Source organism: Myodes glareolus, chromosome 25, assembly GCF_982192425.1.
Source record: "Myodes glareolus chromosome 25, mMyoGla1.1, whole genome shotgun sequence".
Taxonomy (NCBI): domain Eukaryota; kingdom Metazoa; phylum Chordata; class Mammalia; order Rodentia; family Cricetidae; genus Myodes; species Myodes glareolus.
The window spans coordinates 11,645,808-11,663,712 of record NC_142050.1 but is presented as its reverse complement, the minus strand read 5'-3'; the positions used below and the strand labels follow the sequence as shown (position 1 = coordinate 11,663,712).

General features: G+C 39.5%; 1 pseudogene; it reads left to right on the top strand.

The window, feature by feature from the left end:
- Window positions 1-10,275: 10,275 nt before the first annotated feature.
- On the top strand, window positions 10,276-11,065 carry LOC125409829 (calcineurin B homologous protein 1 pseudogene; annotated as a pseudogene).
- Window positions 11,066-17,905: the final 6,840 nt, after the last annotated feature.

The following is a 17,905-nucleotide window of genomic DNA, read 5'->3' as shown; positions in this document are numbered from 1 at the left end:
TATTGATAAATTTTCTTTTCTTTATTCAAGGGTAGGACAGAGGAAGGAGTCAGGGAAGGATAAACAAGATTGAAGATGCTTGAAAAAAAGTCATATGGAGACCTACTAGTGTATAAGCATTCAAATATATGTACTTAAGTATGTACATACAGCTAAGTTTAAATGGAGTTAACCTTAATCAGGGATAATGTTCCTGCCAGAAGCAACAGGTTACAAAATTAAAAGCCCCAGTTCCAGATGTGAAGAACTTCCCTTGCATTGTTTGTCAGACAGGTCACAGCAACCCACTACACAATAAAGGTTAGTGTTTTTGTTTTTCGTTGCTACCAGACCTTGATGATAAGATTCTGTTGCTGATGATATCACATACTTTGGTCACAGGATTTGGAGAGATAAAGTTGGTACTGATCTGGAAGCTTTCTCTATGCTGGCTAGATTTTATAGTATTGGAAAATGCTATGCTGGATGCAGGAGGAGAAAAGTCATCGTTGGTCTATCCTGTCTGTGAACCCTGTGAACTGCAATAAAGACTGGGCTGGAAAGACATGCCCATAGGTGCAATATGGGTTGACTATCATAGGAGTAATAGCATCACTTTCCGATGGAGTTGAAGGTGCACTCCACAGGAGGGAACTTATCACAGTACAAGTCTGATGAAGAACATGTGACTAGGGAGCTCAGAGGCTCTAAGGGGTGAACCTACTACTATTATGGTGCTGAATGGACATAGCATCAAGCTGAGTTTTAAACATGTACTTTACTTTATTACCCACAGATTAGTGCAGCTTTCAGTTTTCATCAGAGAAGCTTTTTCTGCGTGTTGGACAGTAGTTAAAACACAGACGCACAGCTGGTCAAAGGGCTGAGAACGAGCATCTGTAGAGTGCTCATTCATAAACTGGACATTCCTGTCGGTATATCACATTATCTTCCCACTTCCAAAGCTTAGGTAATAGAAGGGGATGAATGGTTATAAGAGCCAGAATCAGGGAGTGTCTGTGTCTTCTGGATGTGACAAGTCTATTGTACTCAAGAACTCATGGCATCTTGGCCTTTTGAAAACATTGCCGCTTCTGGGTACCAATACAAGAGCTGCACAAGATCAAGCTAGTCCACATTCCAGCATGGAAGTAGGGGGCGCGCATGCAAGCTTACTCAGGCTGGAGACCTCTTGCGAGTTGATAGCTACTAGGGGAGAGAGAACCAGTTTTCTTTAGGTCTATGGTCCCTGGTAGGCTCACCAGACCCCAGTGGTTGGTCCCACACTCATGGATGTATGGGTAGCAGGAAGAGGATTCCGTAGATTATAAAAAAAATAAAGGAAGGCATGAAGTTAGAAAGTGTAAATTGGGAATCTCCCGAAAGAGTGGAGGAAATGGGAGGTGAATGTGATAGAAATATATATATATATATATATGTGTGTGTGTGTGTGTGTGTGTGTGTGTGTGTGTGTGTATGAAAGTCACAAAGAATAAGTTTAAAATATTATATTGAAACAAAATAAAACAAAACTTTCCCTTCCTTAAGCCCAACTTTCATTTAAGAGAATTGTGGCATTAGACTTCAATAGTAATTTCTGGAATATGGTACTTTAAAAAAAAAAAGCCACTCCTTTCATTGAAACATGCAATGTTTTCATTGCCTTTGTTTCGATAGAATGTTGACTTTAGTACTAAAAAACTAGAGGTATAAACATAGTAACAAGTGATCCTGTCATACCAAACAGAAGATTCAGAAATATTTAACAGCCAGCAGAGGTTATAATCACTGTGTTAAAATCAGCTCCCTCTATGGGTTAAAAAGAAACATGGACATAACCCTGTTCAACCCACACCAGATGCAAAATGTATAAACTATTACTGTAGAAGATGTCGTGAATCCTGGATAAGTCACAGCAGACACTTTACAAATGTTAGTTGCTACAAATATTAAATATCTATCTTTGTAATGTACTTTATCACATATGTATATATTTACACATATATATTTTGTAAAGGATTTGTATCTTATGAAAAGGATAATACATACTATATGCTACTATAATATATAAAATGTAATTGTATTAATATAGAATCTATTATTATGTATTACATATTGATATATTATATGTTATTATGTAATATAATAATATATTGTATAAACACATTCCATAAAGAAATAACTGAACCAATGAGGGGCAACAGTTTGTATATAAGTAATCATCCAGATTATAGACACATGACAAGTTATTAATTATGTAATGTCAGACTGAAATCTTGGAATATATACCAACTCTAGGGTATTTTATATTAAATCATGACTGAGTAAATGTGATTTAACTATATTGTTTGATCATACAGCTATAATGAAAATGCATAATAACATACTTGCATTTATTTTATATTTTAGTGCAGCAATGGAGATCTTATTATATGTGAGATATCTTCCCCATAATAACCAGTGTTTGAGTATTCAGCAATCTATTTATTTTCTTCCTTGTTCTCTACTTGTCTGGTTCTAGAGTCTTCTCTAAATTATTCCTGAAACATTAGCATTCAAAAATACACAGACATTCTTGTTGAAAAAAACATTGAAATAAATATGAATTTTTCTGATGATCTTTGTGAGCTTATATTTTTAAGCCTACATAAGAATGAATATGATTTTTACGAAGCTTCTTTAAATGCCACTTCTTAGGTTAATACACAATCAATCAGCTAATATTTATCTCCATTAAACATTGAAGTGCTTTAAAATATCTTGGCTGAGTGAGTTTCAACCTACCCTGCCTTTTTCACATTGACGCTGGTCTGACTGCCTTCATTGACTGGGACTCGTGATTCTGCTCGGAGATTTGAATTTCTAGAATTTATTTCATTGTGAAATCCTGGATTCTGGCTCTCATTTGCCTCTTTAAGTACACAATTTAATTGAAGAGAATGATTGACTTTTTCAAGAACTGTTCTAAATGTATAATTGACATTAAACTCCAATTAGTTAGTATTTGCATTTGTGATTTTCCTGTCATATGTCTACTGGTTTGCATTTACCCAGTCCAACCCCATCTTGGAAATGGAGTTTCAGCGAAGCACTTGCTTATGCAGAGCCTTACCGAGAATGACTCACTGGGACTTCATGAGTTTAGAAAAGGGTAGTGATGAAATGGGGAGAAGAGCTATTAAAATTAAGAAATGTGTAGCATATTTAATGTGACAGATTACATTTATGAGGACACTGGATATTTATAGCTAGATTTACTTTTCTGGTTTCAATAAAGATAAGTTCTTATAGCTATCCACAAGATTCTCGAGCATTGATATACCCCTAATTAGTGGAATTGTTTGAGCAGAATCTTCTGATTCTAAGGCAAGGAACATAAGTTAATTATGGCAACATGGCTCAGTGAGTAAAGGTGCTCACCATAAAGTCTGATGACCTGAGTTCAACTCCCAGAAGTCACATGGGGGAAAGAGAGCACTGAATCCGAAAAGTTGCTCACTGATTTCCACTCAAGCACATGGGCACATACACATAGGTAGAAAGAGAGACAGATTGAAAGATGATAGGCCAAGAGACAGATAGGGGAATATACACACAGATACATGTAAGAAACAACTACAGAAAAACTTGAAATTTAAGATTTATTTTGATTATTAATATTATTTTCAAGCAATTCCCAGGTGCAGGATATGCTGGACTGGTTCTTACTTATTATGACTGCACATGTGTTTGTATTTACTTAAATAAAGCATTAATTAGGCTAGGTGCCTTACAGACAATGGAAGAAGACTGGAGTTGTGGCCATTCTTAAAGTTAAGAATAGCTTTGTTGATAATTCACTGCCTACCCTGGGTTCACTATCAAAATTTTGCAAGAATTGGCCTTTTGGACAAAACTCAATCTATTTGAGATGTTTAATTCTGTAAAAGTACTCAAACTGATTTTTTTTTTGTTACTGTCATTATTTGTTTGGTTTTTTTGATTATGTAATACCTGAAGTCAAATTTTATCTGAATTTTGGGTCTTATCTTGCAGTTCTGGGAAATGAAAGGAAGTATAACCAGGCTTAAAGGAGATACCCTACCTACAAGTTGTCAGCATTTCACTTACTGTGTCCTCGATGAAGCTGCTCCAAATTCTATCTTTTGTGTTCAGTAAAGTGTTTAATTATGACTTTATTGAAAAATTCTAGTAGGTTGTCTGTATAGATTTTGAGCTGAGAGATGACATGAGTTTCCTCCCTTAGTTTGTGGAATAGCAGAAAGTACTGTTTGTGTGACAGAGAACCCAAGCACAGTGATCTCTCAGAGTTCCACCAAAATCTTTATTCATGTGTGTGCTGTACTACTCACATCAATTGTACCATGGAAAATCAGTCATAAAATCAGTAATATGATAGATATTTGGGTTTGATAATAGCTCATTACTTTACCTACCACAAAAATCAAGTGGTTATTGTTTTCTGCAAATATATTCCACTTAGCTATGCAGGAACTAACCCTTCACTGTTTGTAAAAAACTGTGCAGCTGACCTGTACTATAGAATCAGTGAAGAGGCAAGGGCTTGATGATAGGATAAGGAAGGACTTGAAAGTAGGTGGTGGTTTACAGCTGACGAATATTTCCTTGTGAGAAAACATCTTTGGGAGAACAAGGAAAATAGTTATGAATGTGTTTTTCCGCCAACAGATTTCTATGCTGTTGGCTAAAATGACACAGTACATTCTTAATGAAATACTTCCTGAAGAAAAGCCCACATAAAATCAATTGAGAATCACAGTACACTCGGTGTAATTGATTTCCCCCTTTGTACAGAAACAGGAAGAAATTAACCTTCATTTCCTAGGAGGATAAGTCTATAAAGTGTTCAAACCAGGATCTTGGCCTTGGGTTATTAGCAGATGCAGCTGTTCATCAGTGCTGTGGGACTAACATAATAAACAGAAGTAAAACCCAGACATAATTTAACAAATATTATGCATTTAGTACGTCTGTGAAAAATAAGACACAAGTAAATTTATATGGAAGTGTCAGTGCTATATATGAGCATTACAGAGTGCTCCTAAGAGAAAGGATTCAACTTCCCTCACGGTTTGCACCCCTTACGGAACAGCTCTACAGAGAACTCCAAAGGGCACACGAGTTATTCCAGATGATGTAGGTAAATACTAGTAGAACTTGAAAAGTTCCCTTTCCTGTGGTAAAACAAAAGCATGTGAACAAACAAAAAAAAATCTACATTTCAGATTTTGTCATAAGAGGGACTGATACTCGGCCAAAGTTTTGAAGTATCTTGCAGATACTTCAAGATAGATATCCTGGTCTATCTTGCAGGAGCTGTGTCTCATCGAGGAGGAATCAAGAGTAGGATTTTATGATACAGTGCTTGCTATTTAGAATGTTAAACTAACGAAGACACCACATGCACCCTATTACAGCACCAACCTGAAATAGAATGTAGCTCTTCTCCAGAAGCAAAAGAACCTATGGTGCCATGTATAGACTCAGGAAAACAGGTTGAAAGCAGAAAATATGGTAACATTTATCTTGGTTAGCTTTCTGCTGCTGTGATCAAACACTGAACAGAAGCAACTTAGGAAAAACAGGGTTTACTTCTTCTTACAGTACCAGGCAATAATCCATCAGTGAGGGAAATCAGGGCAGAACTCAAGTCAGGAATCTGGAGGAAGGAATGGCTAGAGAGGCTATGGAGGAATGCTGCTCTCTTACTTGCTCCCATAGTTTCCTCAACCTATCTCTTATACAACTCAGGACCACCTGACCCTGGGTAACATTACTTACAGTGGCCTGGATATCTCATACTAGTTAATCAAGAAATTGCCTATGGGCCAATCTAATAGAGAAACCTTTTAAACTGAAGTTCCCTCTTCCCAGATGACCCTGGTTTGTAATTGACAAAACACCTAGTAAGGATGAATATAAAAGTCTAAATGTATATCTCTAATCTGAGACCTTCTGTAATAGAGTAAGTAGAAATAAATTTTTGGTGTCAGATCATGTAAGTTCAGAACATTAATCTATGCTTTTTCTTCAGAAAGTATTGTGACAGGTAACATCATTTCCTCTGGTCCAGCTTAAGTGAAATTCAAACTTTTTTGCTGATTTAATACATAGTTGATCTATTTTATGATACCTTTGTTTTCTCTTTCTCATTTTGTTATTCTAATGCTCACATTGTATTTAATTTTGCAGGCATAATTTTATGTTACTTAAAATTTTTAAATTAATTTTTAATTTATATGTATGTGTGATTGTGTGACTTTATGTGTATCACATGCAGTGTACACATGCTTGCTGTAGCTAGAGAGGTCGATGCCGTGGAACTGGAGTTATGGAAGGGTGTGAGTCGCCTGATGTGGGTGCTATGAACCAAGCTTGAGTCTTCTTCCAGAGCAGCAAGTGCTCCAAACTCCACTGAGCCATCTCTCCAGCCACTATATTAAATTTTTTGTAAAGCAAACTCAGAAAATATAATTGTTGATGCAATTTAACTATCATATTATTTTCTATTAAATGAAAATCAGAACACTTGTTGTGAATTTATTAATAAATATTCTATATTTCATTATTTTCTAGGTTTGAAATTTTATGAGATTTATAATATATTTTGAATGTCAGTGGACAAGTAAACATACTTTTTAAACATTTAAGGCATCTTTACAGTTGAGTACATCATTAAGATAGACATTCAAATTAATTATTTTCTTGTTCTTTCATAATTATTATAAGGATGTTATTTTCACTGTTATTACTAATAACTGGGTCATCATATAATCTAAATCAGTGGGGCAATAAAAATAATCACTAAATCTTAAATATCAAGATAAATGAAATGGTATTTTTACAGAGGTATTTCTAAGGTACTGTGGCTTTCAGGCTCATGCATTTAATCTTCATTTTGTTATAGAGGTAGTTTGTGTATTCACAATGATACATATTTACATGGGGGTGGGTTACAGTTCCTGCCATGCCTACTTACATATTGACTCATAGTCTGTAGGTAAATGTAGGTTTTCTCTATGTAAATAAATGAGATGATGAGTCTTTTTACTAATCCATATTTACATGTCTTTTTTGGATTTTTATTGGTAACAGCAAATCTAGTCAATAGCCATACTTCTTTGTAGAAATTCACATTGAAACATTAAACATACCTTATAAGCAGAAAGAAACATTTATATAGGTAAATTACTCATTGCTACTTTTTCCCTTTATGATAGAAATGTGACATAAAGTGATAGACTGATAGAATATTGAAGTAGTCTCTGCTCCAGAGAAAAATAAACCCCTCAAGTTTCATGAAAACATCAAGTGGCAGGACCTTAGGCAAGTCCAGGAATAGTTGGTGACTTTGGAGAGGGAGATGTAACATTTAGCAAAAAAACCACAATTTTTCAGGCAAAGATGCATCTACCAAAAGACTGAGCTTGCTCAATCTTGGTTGCTTTTTCTTACCCCTAAGGATGTTCTCCTTGTTCCTGCAAGGAGCCCTGGAAATGTGGTGTGTGTCTTTGCTACATTTGCCAGTGTAACGTTTTCTGGTTTTATTTTTTTTTCAAATGTAACAGTTTTATGTGACATAAATTGAGGCATTTCTCTTCATTTTGCTCTTCTTGTACTTTACTGTGAGAAAGTTGGAGTGGGCTCTATAGTTACCAAAGGTGCTTTCTAGAATAGATGAAAGGGAAATTTGAGATTCCATCAGGTCCGACATACTCACGCACTTCAGTGTCCTTCACGGGGTATGTAAGCACGAGATGGACCTTGTCAGATGGGTTGGGTTCAAGGAGCCCCACTGCAGTGAGCACAGGCATGCCATGCAGACCATGCTTATGTGACAGTTTTTATTGTTCGTGGTGGTTGGGGTGGATAAAGGGAGAGAGAACGGAGTGTAGAGGGGTCTTGTGGGAAGACTGTGAGGGGGGGAGGCAAAGAGACAGAGAGGCAAGCAGGGAGAGAGAGGGAGATAGCTAGATAGCTAGTAAGATAGAAACAGACAGTCAGATAGACAGACAGACAGACAGACACTCGGAAGGGATAGAGGAAGAGAAAGAGGAAGAAGAGAAAGGAACAGGGTGAGGCTACACAGCAGGCTGGGGTACTACTGCCTGCCATGTGCACAGGGGTGACACACTCTGCCAGGTCCCAAAGGGGCAGGGACAGGTGTTCCTGGATGCTAGCAATGGCTACTTCTGCTATACCAAGGTCTTTGTGGAGGAACGGTTTTCTGCCACCAATCATTTTGGGCAGGTGGATTTCATGTGGCAAGAATGTCAGCACCTGAGCCTGGGGGTTACCCACTCTAGAAATGTGTCCAGCAGCAGCAGAATGCAAAATCCAGGTGTAATGAGAAAAAACTGATCACCAATAGGCATATTAAAATGCTGGTCTCCGGGGACCTGTCTGCCACCCTGTACACATCTCCATCAGCTTTATTTCCTTGGCCATTTAAAGAATTGGAAGACAGGAAAGAAGGACAAATGCAGCAAACAGCAGCAAGGAAAATAAAAGCAAACAGGAGAAGACAGACTCAGCTGGTAAAGAAAGGCTTTTAAGGTTGCAGGACTGTACACACACACTGTGCACACAGAGAGATCCGCAAAGTAGACAGAGACTGGGGAAACTGAGGCCCAGACTCTTCTCCAGGGTGGTGGGTGTCGAGGTCTTTGAGGCTTCCTCCCCTTTTAGAAGTGATCAGTTTGAACAGAGACAGGAAAGTTGATAGGTCCAAGAATTGTGTCTTGGTCTGGCCTTGAACTTGTTAGACTGGTTCGCAGGCAGGGAGCACATTCAGCAGGAGAAAAAGCCCACAAGGCCTTTGTTTTAAGCTGCCAGTATTTTGTTTCAGGTCAGGAATGTGAAGAAGAAGCCAAGAAACAATCCTGGAAGTTCATCATTTTTGTTGTTGCTTTGTTTTGTTTGCTTTTTTAAAAAAATCTGGTGAGCCTCCCTGTCTGTCTGCCTACCAAGGAGTCCGTCCAATTCCTCTTCCCTCATGCCCAAGTCCTGTTACTGACACGCGAAGGAGAAACAGCCCTAAAGATAACACGATGGAACCCTGACACAAACAAAGTTCTCACCTTCATGGGGATATCAGAGTTGATTCTGAAGCTGTTCTTCATGACTGGGACCTGGGACTCACAGATTTAGGTTGTTCCAAATTTCATGTTCCAATGTGGAAGCCGTTTATGAAGTTTTGTAATTCACAGACTAAAGAAAGACACAGCTCAAGGCAAGTCTAACATCCATTGGTGAGGATATTAGAGAGGTAGTGAGAGGTGGTGCAGGAAGATGGCGGAGGCTTGTCTAGAGCACGTAGATGCTCTCTGAAGATGCTCATAGCTTGGGACTAGTGGTCTGCTAAGTTCATAGATTTTCAATTTTTTCCTGTTGGTCACAGGACATCCTTTCTGACATAGAGCTGTGATATGGGAAGTTCTTCTGTATCAGTGTTGCTTTTGTAGGTTAATAGCTAAAGACTACTTTGTCCTGTGATAGGGCAGAATAGAGCTAGGCAGAAAAACTAAACTGAATGCTGGGAGAAAGAAGGTGGTGTCAGTGAGATGCCATGTAGCTGCCAGAGGAGGTAGACACTGGAATTTTGCCAGTAGGCCACCAGCCTTGTGGTAAAATATAAAATAATGAAAATTGATAAATTTAATATATAAGAGCTAGCTAGAAATACATTTATGCTATTGGCCATGCAGTGTTATAAATAATATAGTTTCTGTGTAATTATTTTGGGTCTGAGCAGCTGGGAATGAATGAATTACCTCTGACTACATAGGTGGGAAAGGAATGGTTCTTGGAGATGGAGGAGGTGCTGAGCAAGCCCAATAGAAGGGAATGAATTCTGGATCTATAATATCTCAATCTCTCTGCAGTACCGAAGTCCTAATCCATCAGTTTCTGAAGACATACCTTTCCAGTGGTTCTTTTTCACAGATCTAATGATGATCTGTGGGGCCAAAGAGATGTTCCTAAATTATTGTTAACAATAAGCATTTCTATCAATTATGCTCTAGAAGTTAGAATTATCTTACTATTCAATTTATAAAAATGTCACATCAATAGTATTGTTATCAGAGAATATCCTCAAAGCGTACATGGTCAAAAATTGTAGGAAAAATGTTCTAAAAGTGCTTTAAAGAGTTATTTAAAATGTAACCTTTTGAGTGCCCTCTCCCTTCTTGACCCCTGGCCCTTCCCTCCTTCCTTCCCTATTGCTGCAGTAGATTCTAGGCTGCTGCTCCTGGAGGGGCACCTGCCGCAGTGATGGGGTCTTGGGCCTCCACATTCCTACTGGATGAGGAGCTCAAGGAGATTAAGAAAGTGACTGGCTTTTCCAACAGTCAGATCACGTGCCTGTACAGCCAGTTCACCAGCCTGGACACAGGGGAGAATGAGACTCTCAGTCGGGAAGATTTCCAAAAGATTGCAGAACTTGCCATTAACTCACTGGGGGACTGGATCATCAATGCCTTCTTTTCAGAGGGAGAGGACCAGAAAAGCTTCCGAGGATTCTTGAGAACTTTGGCTCATTTCCAATCCACTGACGATAACAAAAGATAACAAAAAACATGTGATTGGACTTGAACCACTCAACAGCCCAAGCAACAAACTGCACTTTGCTTTCAGACTATACTATTTGGATAAAGATGACAAGATCTCCCATCATGAGCTGTTACAGGTACTATAAATGATGACTGGAGTGAATATCTCAGATGAGCAGCTGGGCAGCATTGCAGGCAGGACCATCCAGGAAGCTGATCAGGATGGGGAGAGTTCCATAACCTTTACAGAATTTGTTAAGATTCTGGAGAAGGTGGAGGTAGAACTAAACTATGCTTGCTTTCTAGTATTTAAGAACTGGAACTTCGTTCTGTCTGCCTGCCCCACCCCTATCCTGCCATATCCTTTTCCCAGAATACTGTTGTTCTTGCATGACAACCCAAAGTCTCTCCTGTCCACACAGGACTTGCCTTTGGTGTATAAACAGTGCATGGTAGAAGGGTACCCTCAGTCTATTTATGTTCAGTATGCACCCAACAGGTTTCTGTTTTAAGTATCATCTTCCCCTGTTTTGCTGCTGAATTCCATGTATCCATCCTGTCTGAGGAAATGAGATAGGGACTCATATTACGAACCAGCCAGCCAAGCTCCCACTGGATGAAGAACATATCCATGCTGCCTTCCCTTCATCGAGCCTCCATCATGTTCCTGTTTCCTTTTGTGTCCTTTACTTCCTACTTCACTGGCACCCAACCTTTTCTCCATTTGGTCTTTGAGCCTTCCTCTTTTTCATCAAGATTGCCTGTTTTTCTACTTGACTCCAGGCTCTGTTGTCAAGTCTGTCTCTGATGTGGTAGGATAGTGAGTGGTCTGGTGGTTTACATCTACCTTCTCCTGAGTGTGTCTTTGGGGCATTGCCTATCCAGGAGCTTGTCAACAACCACTACAACTCTTGGAGAACTTGTGACTCTCAATCCCCTGCGCTGCTCTCGCCACAGGGCTTATGAACAGAGATGTTCCTGAAAGGTGGGCATGATGAGGCATTTAGGTGTCTCCTAGGTGGCTTTCCCGAATCTCTCTACCTCTGGCATTTTGATTTTCAGCGTATTCATATGGCCTTTTTTCTGAATTCAGTGCTGACATTGAGAAAATAGTCCTGCCAATTTGCTTCTCTCTGGGACATTGTCACCAATAGAGTGGGCGTTATGACGATACGGTAGGGGCCCTTCTTGTAGTTTTATAAAGCGGCTAGCAACCCTGGAGAGCTGCCCACATTTGCTCTGCAGCGTGGGTTATGCCTCAGTGTTCTGTACACTGGAAGACTCTTCATATTTCCAAACAGAAAGACAAGTGTTGTGAAAGTGCCTGACTCATCTCAGTCCTAAAGAATTAGATTGTCCTCGATTGCACCTGAGTTCACTGTGGAACCATGGAGTTTGCAGTACTGAGGGGGGAGTGAGACGAGTTGAGAGATGTGGGGAAACCAAATGCCTGATGGGAACCTCAACCCTGTTTACTGTGAAGGATGCAGACATATTATTTTGCTCCTATGTGAGAATGTTGAGAAAAGCCATTGACTTGAGCAGCTGGCTACAATTTGTTGTTTGTTTGTTTCAACCTTTCTGCCTGAAATACTTTATCAAATGTAGCTAATATTTATTAGAAATCAGCTAGTAAGTACTTCAAGGAAAATTGTGTGGAATGAGTAATAGATATCTGAGGAACAGCTAGAGAGACGACGTCATCTACTAAAAGAAAAAGATGATCCTCCAAACAGTATTCACCCAGTTCAGTTGTTTTGGAGTGACCAGCAAACAAAAATGTAGCAACACAGAAGTCTATAAATTGAGCTGGAAGGAGGAGGGGTGTGTGGTGGAGACCCTCAAAGAACAACACCCTTCGGTCTGTCATTTTAACCTCTTTGGTCAGTTTTATCAGTGTTAAGCAGTTCCCCTAAATTTAATAGCTTGCTGCCACCTACTGATAAGTGTACAGTATTGCCATCTGTATCTCATTTCAAAATTCAACAGAGAGCTGATGAAGGTTTGTTGGTTAAATTTTGGTGGAGTTGACCCCGTAGAAAAACTTCCCTAGGCAGTGTCTATTGAGCAGGGAACTACTTCAACAACATTGTCAGCATAGAATGTTTAGTTTCAAATGTATATGCAAGATGCAAACTTAGATGGGTGGGATTTTGTTAGCAGGGCCTGATCTAGTTGACCCAGGACAGAGTGGCAGGTTTCTCTTTAAAAGTACCAATCTCTAGCAGTTTTAAACTGCCCCCCTTTCCTCTTTTCTTCTCCCCTTTTCACTCTTTCACTGTGGCTTGAGTGAGAGGTGTGAGTTGTTTTCTTCATGCTCTCCTGGCCTCAAGTTTCCTCCACCCGACGGATCTGACCTTCACTCCTGTATTCTGCTTCACTCCCCTTCTCAGGACACAGGATGAGGTTGGATTCTTTATTAGAATATCACATAAATGACCTCTAGCTGAGTTCAATTTAGAGTCATTGTACTCTTCTAAAACCTCATAATTAGGACCTCCACCATCTTCTAACCTCCCACCAGAGTAGCCCACTAAGCTTTGCTTGCAGCTCTTTAGGGCTGCTTTAGTCTGAAGTTCTAAACACTCCACATTCCTTCTGCAAACCAGTTCTAAAGGCTGAAGAGCCACGTGTGGGGACCAGTAGCACTGTGGATCTGGTGATGTGTCAGTTCTTTACCTTTGTGTCCTGAAGTAGGGGAAGGGAGATTGAGTTGACTACTGAAATGTTAGTTATTCCCCTCTTATAGTCTTCCCTCAGTGGGATATGGTGTAGTGCAACTGTCGTTGAAAGCACACTTACCCTCACGAGCATACACACATGACAGGTTAACGATTTGTTTGCAGATGTAATCAGGGTGCCTTGCCTTCTAACAGGACAGAGGGCTTTTTGAAACTTACATTGCTGTATGGGAGAGAAGCAGGGGAAAGAGGAGAGGGTGGGGAGGAAGAGCAGAAGGAAGAAGGGTTGTGGTGCTCCGTGACTGTGTGGGCCCCCAGGGCTACAGATACCACACTCTGTGCCTGGGTAATAATGATGCTCTTGGCCCACAGAGAAGGGGGTGAGGTCCAGAGATGGAAAAATGGTCCCTAGGGTTGTTCAGAAGTGGAAGCTCTGGATAACTTAAGAGTATGCCTGAGCATCTTAAAGGCAGCACCTGGCATCTGGTCTGAATCTCTCTTTGTCCTGTTCTGGATATGTTGGTCACTTGACAAGCTGCATTCCCTAGTTTTTCCTTACACTGATTATTTCTTACCCCTTTCTCTTATGATCTAAAAGTTACTCTGTTTTCATGTTTATTGAGCAAGTTGATGAATTTTTGCTTGCATTTAAATTTTTAAAAGAATTATTCTTTTCTTATGCATTACACCACACTCAGTTTCCCCAGGTTCCTCTCCTCCCACCTCTCTTCTCGCCCAGATCCATTCCTCTCTCATTCACTTTCAGAAAAGCACAGGCCTTTCAGAGAGATCAACCAAATGTGGCATATCATGTTGCAAAAAGGCTAGGTGGTGTGGGGGAATTGTCTGTATTCTGTCAATCATGTTTTAAATAAATGCTGATTGGCCAGGCAGGAAGTATAGATGGGAAAACCAGACAAGAAGTAGAGGTGGAGCAAAGAGAACAGGAGTATTCTGGGAAGCAGGAAACTCCCTCTGCAGTTCTGCCCAGACCACCAGAGAGGCAAGATGTAAGCTGCCCTGCTGAGAAAGGTGCCATGTGGCCAACATAGATTAAAAATAATGGGCTAACATATGTTATAAGAGCTAATAAGTAGCCTGAGCTAGTGAGTCAATCAGTTTATAATCTCATGGAGTCCTCTGTGTAATTTTCCTTGGGGCGTGCTGACTTGTTGGGGTACTGGGAGGGACAGAAACCCCAACAAGCAGGCCCCCATGTTACAGCTTAGAACCCCTTGTAAGGCTGGATGAGGAGACCCAGTAGTAGGCAAAAGGTCCCAACAGAAGGCAGAATTCAGAGAAAGCCCTCACTCCCTCTGTTAGGTGTCTCACAAGAACACTGTGCTACACAACCATTATATATTTGTGAGGACCTAGTTTAGACCCAAACAGGCTCCCTCATAGTTGGTTCAGTCTCTAAAAGCCCTATGAGCCCTGATTACTTCATTCTGTGGGCTGTTTTCTTGTGGTGTCCTGTACCACACTGGCTCCTATAATTCTTCCTTGCCCACTTTCACAGGATTCCTCAAGCTCCCCCTAATGTTTGGCTGTGGGTATCTGCTCCCATCAGTTTCTGGAAGGAGCTTCTCTGATGACAATTGTGTAGGCTCCAGTCTACACAGTTATAGCAGAGTATGCAAGTATAGTAGAGTATTGTTAGGAATCATTTCTTTGACTTATTATTGTTGTTGTTGTTGCTATTATTTTGCCAGTCATGTTTGGTTCTATCCTAGGTTTCTCTCTGGATCCTGGTCCTTCAGGCAGTGTCAGGTGTGGGTTCAATCTCATGGGCCTGTTTGCTTTTTGGTTGGTATTTGGCTACTTCATGTGCTTTTAATTTTCTTATAAGAAACATAGGTTACCTCTGACTGTCTAGCAGGCTACAGATAAGTGGACCTTAATTATTGAGATTATTAGTTTCATTCCTGAGCCAGCATTTTACCATGGTAAATTATTCACAAGGCAGCAATATTTTATCTTCATAACCCCAAATGTCTAGCTATGAAAATTTTCATATATTGATTAATTGTTTTGCTATTGTAAAATAAACCACTATCAAATGAGTGGGTCAACTATCTTGCTTCTTTAATCTATAACAAAAAACAGCTTAAAATATTATGTTAAAACAGAATGTGCTCATGGTTTATTATGTGAAATTTACAAATAATCAGCAAAAATATTATGAAAAGTAAATATTCCCGAGTCAGACAAAAAACAAAACATGTTAGTCATGAACACGCAATATTTTGTAGCTATGAAGTAAAAGCTAAGGGTGCAAACCTGAGAGAATGAACAGTATGTCTGAGAAAAAGCTACATATGAATAGAACATAGCCTCATTTTTTAAAAATTCCTAAAATCACAAAAGCACACAAATACGTGTGAATGAGCGTATGTTCCCATGTGTGTGTGTTTTATACAAATATGTATGATAAAAGACAGAGACCATGACAGCATGCAGGGTAACTGCACAAATTTAGATAAGACAAAAATCTCAGCATGGAGAAGGATATATGGGTAGAAAGTCTCACCCTTAACACAGTGTCTACGCGCAGCTGATACCTCATGGTAGGGGGATAATTGGGTTTTTTCAAGGACTTAACCTGGGTATATAAACTGCATTCTAGGGCAGGCTTTGTGCTCAGGAGTACTTAACTAACACAAAATAAACCTCATGTCTTTTGTGCTTTCTTTTGTTATTGTTTGGAGAGTTTTTTCATTTTTGTTTTATTCATTTTTTGATAGAGAGAAAGAATGCAAAATTGAATGGGTAGAGAGGTGGGGAGGATCTGGAAGAATTTATGACAAAAGAAAATATGATCAAAATATATTGCATAAAAATTTTAAAAATAAAATTAAAGGGAAGTGAAGGTGAAAATGCTCTGCATATTTGGGTAATACTGTCTTCTAAAAGTAAACGGTCACCAAACTGAAAACCCAGTTTCATATGTGAGATATGTGTTATTGAGTTGTCGATCATGATGGTCCTTGAGACTCTACAAACAATACAGACTTTTGCAACTCTTCTTGAGTCCTCACCAGAACAAATTGCTAAGACCCCACTTCGGAAGACACCAAATAACTTGGATTCAAGTTGTTGAGAAGTTAAGTTGGAACTGAATTGGAAGCTTCCTCCCTGATTACTAGGTTCATAGTGCTGGTGCCTCACAGGCTTCTGGAAGAGAAAAGACATCAATGGTCTTTTGTAACTGTGAACCCTGTGATCAACCATACCAATTTACTATGCAAAATTTTACCCTTGCTGCAAAAGTGGCATGATTGTTATGTTGATAACCAACTGCTCTCCACTTGGGTTTGAGAATGGATCTCTAAAAAAGAATGTATTGTATTGTAACCTGGTATTTTAAACCCAATCAGAAACCAATGGCCATAGAAGTCTTAGGCCATAGAGGCCAACTTACTACATCTGTTTATCAAAATTTTCATGGTGCAAAGCTGCTTTCTAATTATTTATATTTATACTGATAGACAAACATTATCTGGATTTTTAATACGTGGAGCCTCTTTTTGTAATAAATTTCATTGAATACAAGATGAATGATTGTTCAAGGTGCTGAGGTTAAGTGACTGCTGAGTGCTCAGAACTAAACAGGACATTCACACCACCCCCTCTAAGGATCAGGGAACATTGCACAAGTAAGGGTGGAGTGAATGGAAGAGCTGAAGATGGGGGAAAGGTCACTGCCCTGTGAAGGCCTAGAAACACCCTGATCATTTTCATACAACTCCTAGATTATGAGGGGCATGGTGACTTTGAGAGCAATAAGCAGAGCTATGATAAATAACAGCATGAGGTCCTTAGGAAATGTAGTCCTCAGGTCTCCGCTTCTCCAAAGCTCCAGCAGCATGATTATGCTAACCGCCAGAACAATTCCCATGAGTTCCAAAGCTGCTTGCTCTTCCTCTCCTGTTGACTGAGTTTTCTGTCATGCCCAGTTCCTACAGTCGTTAAGTCCCAAAGAAGCACACATAGGTCTACATCAATTATGAACTGATTGGCCCAGTTTCACAGGCTCTTATTAATTAACTCTTATAACTTATATTAGCCCACAATACTTGTCCATGTTGACCTCGTGGCTTGCTACTTTTTTCAGCAAGGCCGTCACATCTTGCATTCTCTGTGTCTGTGTAACAACTGCAGACTAAGCTTTCCTATTTCCAGAATTCTTCTGTTCTCGTCACCCTGCCTCTACTTTCTACCTGATTGTCCTGTCTAGACTTTTTGTCTGGCTACTGGCCAATCAGCGTTTATATAAAATTTAATTGACAGGGTACAGACCATTGTCCCACAGCACTGTCCAATGTCCTCCCACACTGTTCAAGATCAAGTTTATCAAAGTCAATCATTAATTGAAGAAGAGCATATAGAGTTAACTCTTGGTCTCTTGGCTCCTGACACATTCTTCAAGAGGAAAGGTCACTATACATAAAATAAGAAGCCACTAAGCTCCAGTGGATAGTTCTAAATCCATGGTAACTTAGATGAACCAAGTTAAACTCAATGGGTCTTTAAAATAAAACAAAATCAAACCAAAACATCAACAAAGTCATGAATTTTTGAAGAGAGAATAGAGGTAGTGTAGGGAAGTTTGAAAATGGAAGAGGGTCATAGAGGTGGGATGGAATTTGGAATTGGCTAGTAATATTCATA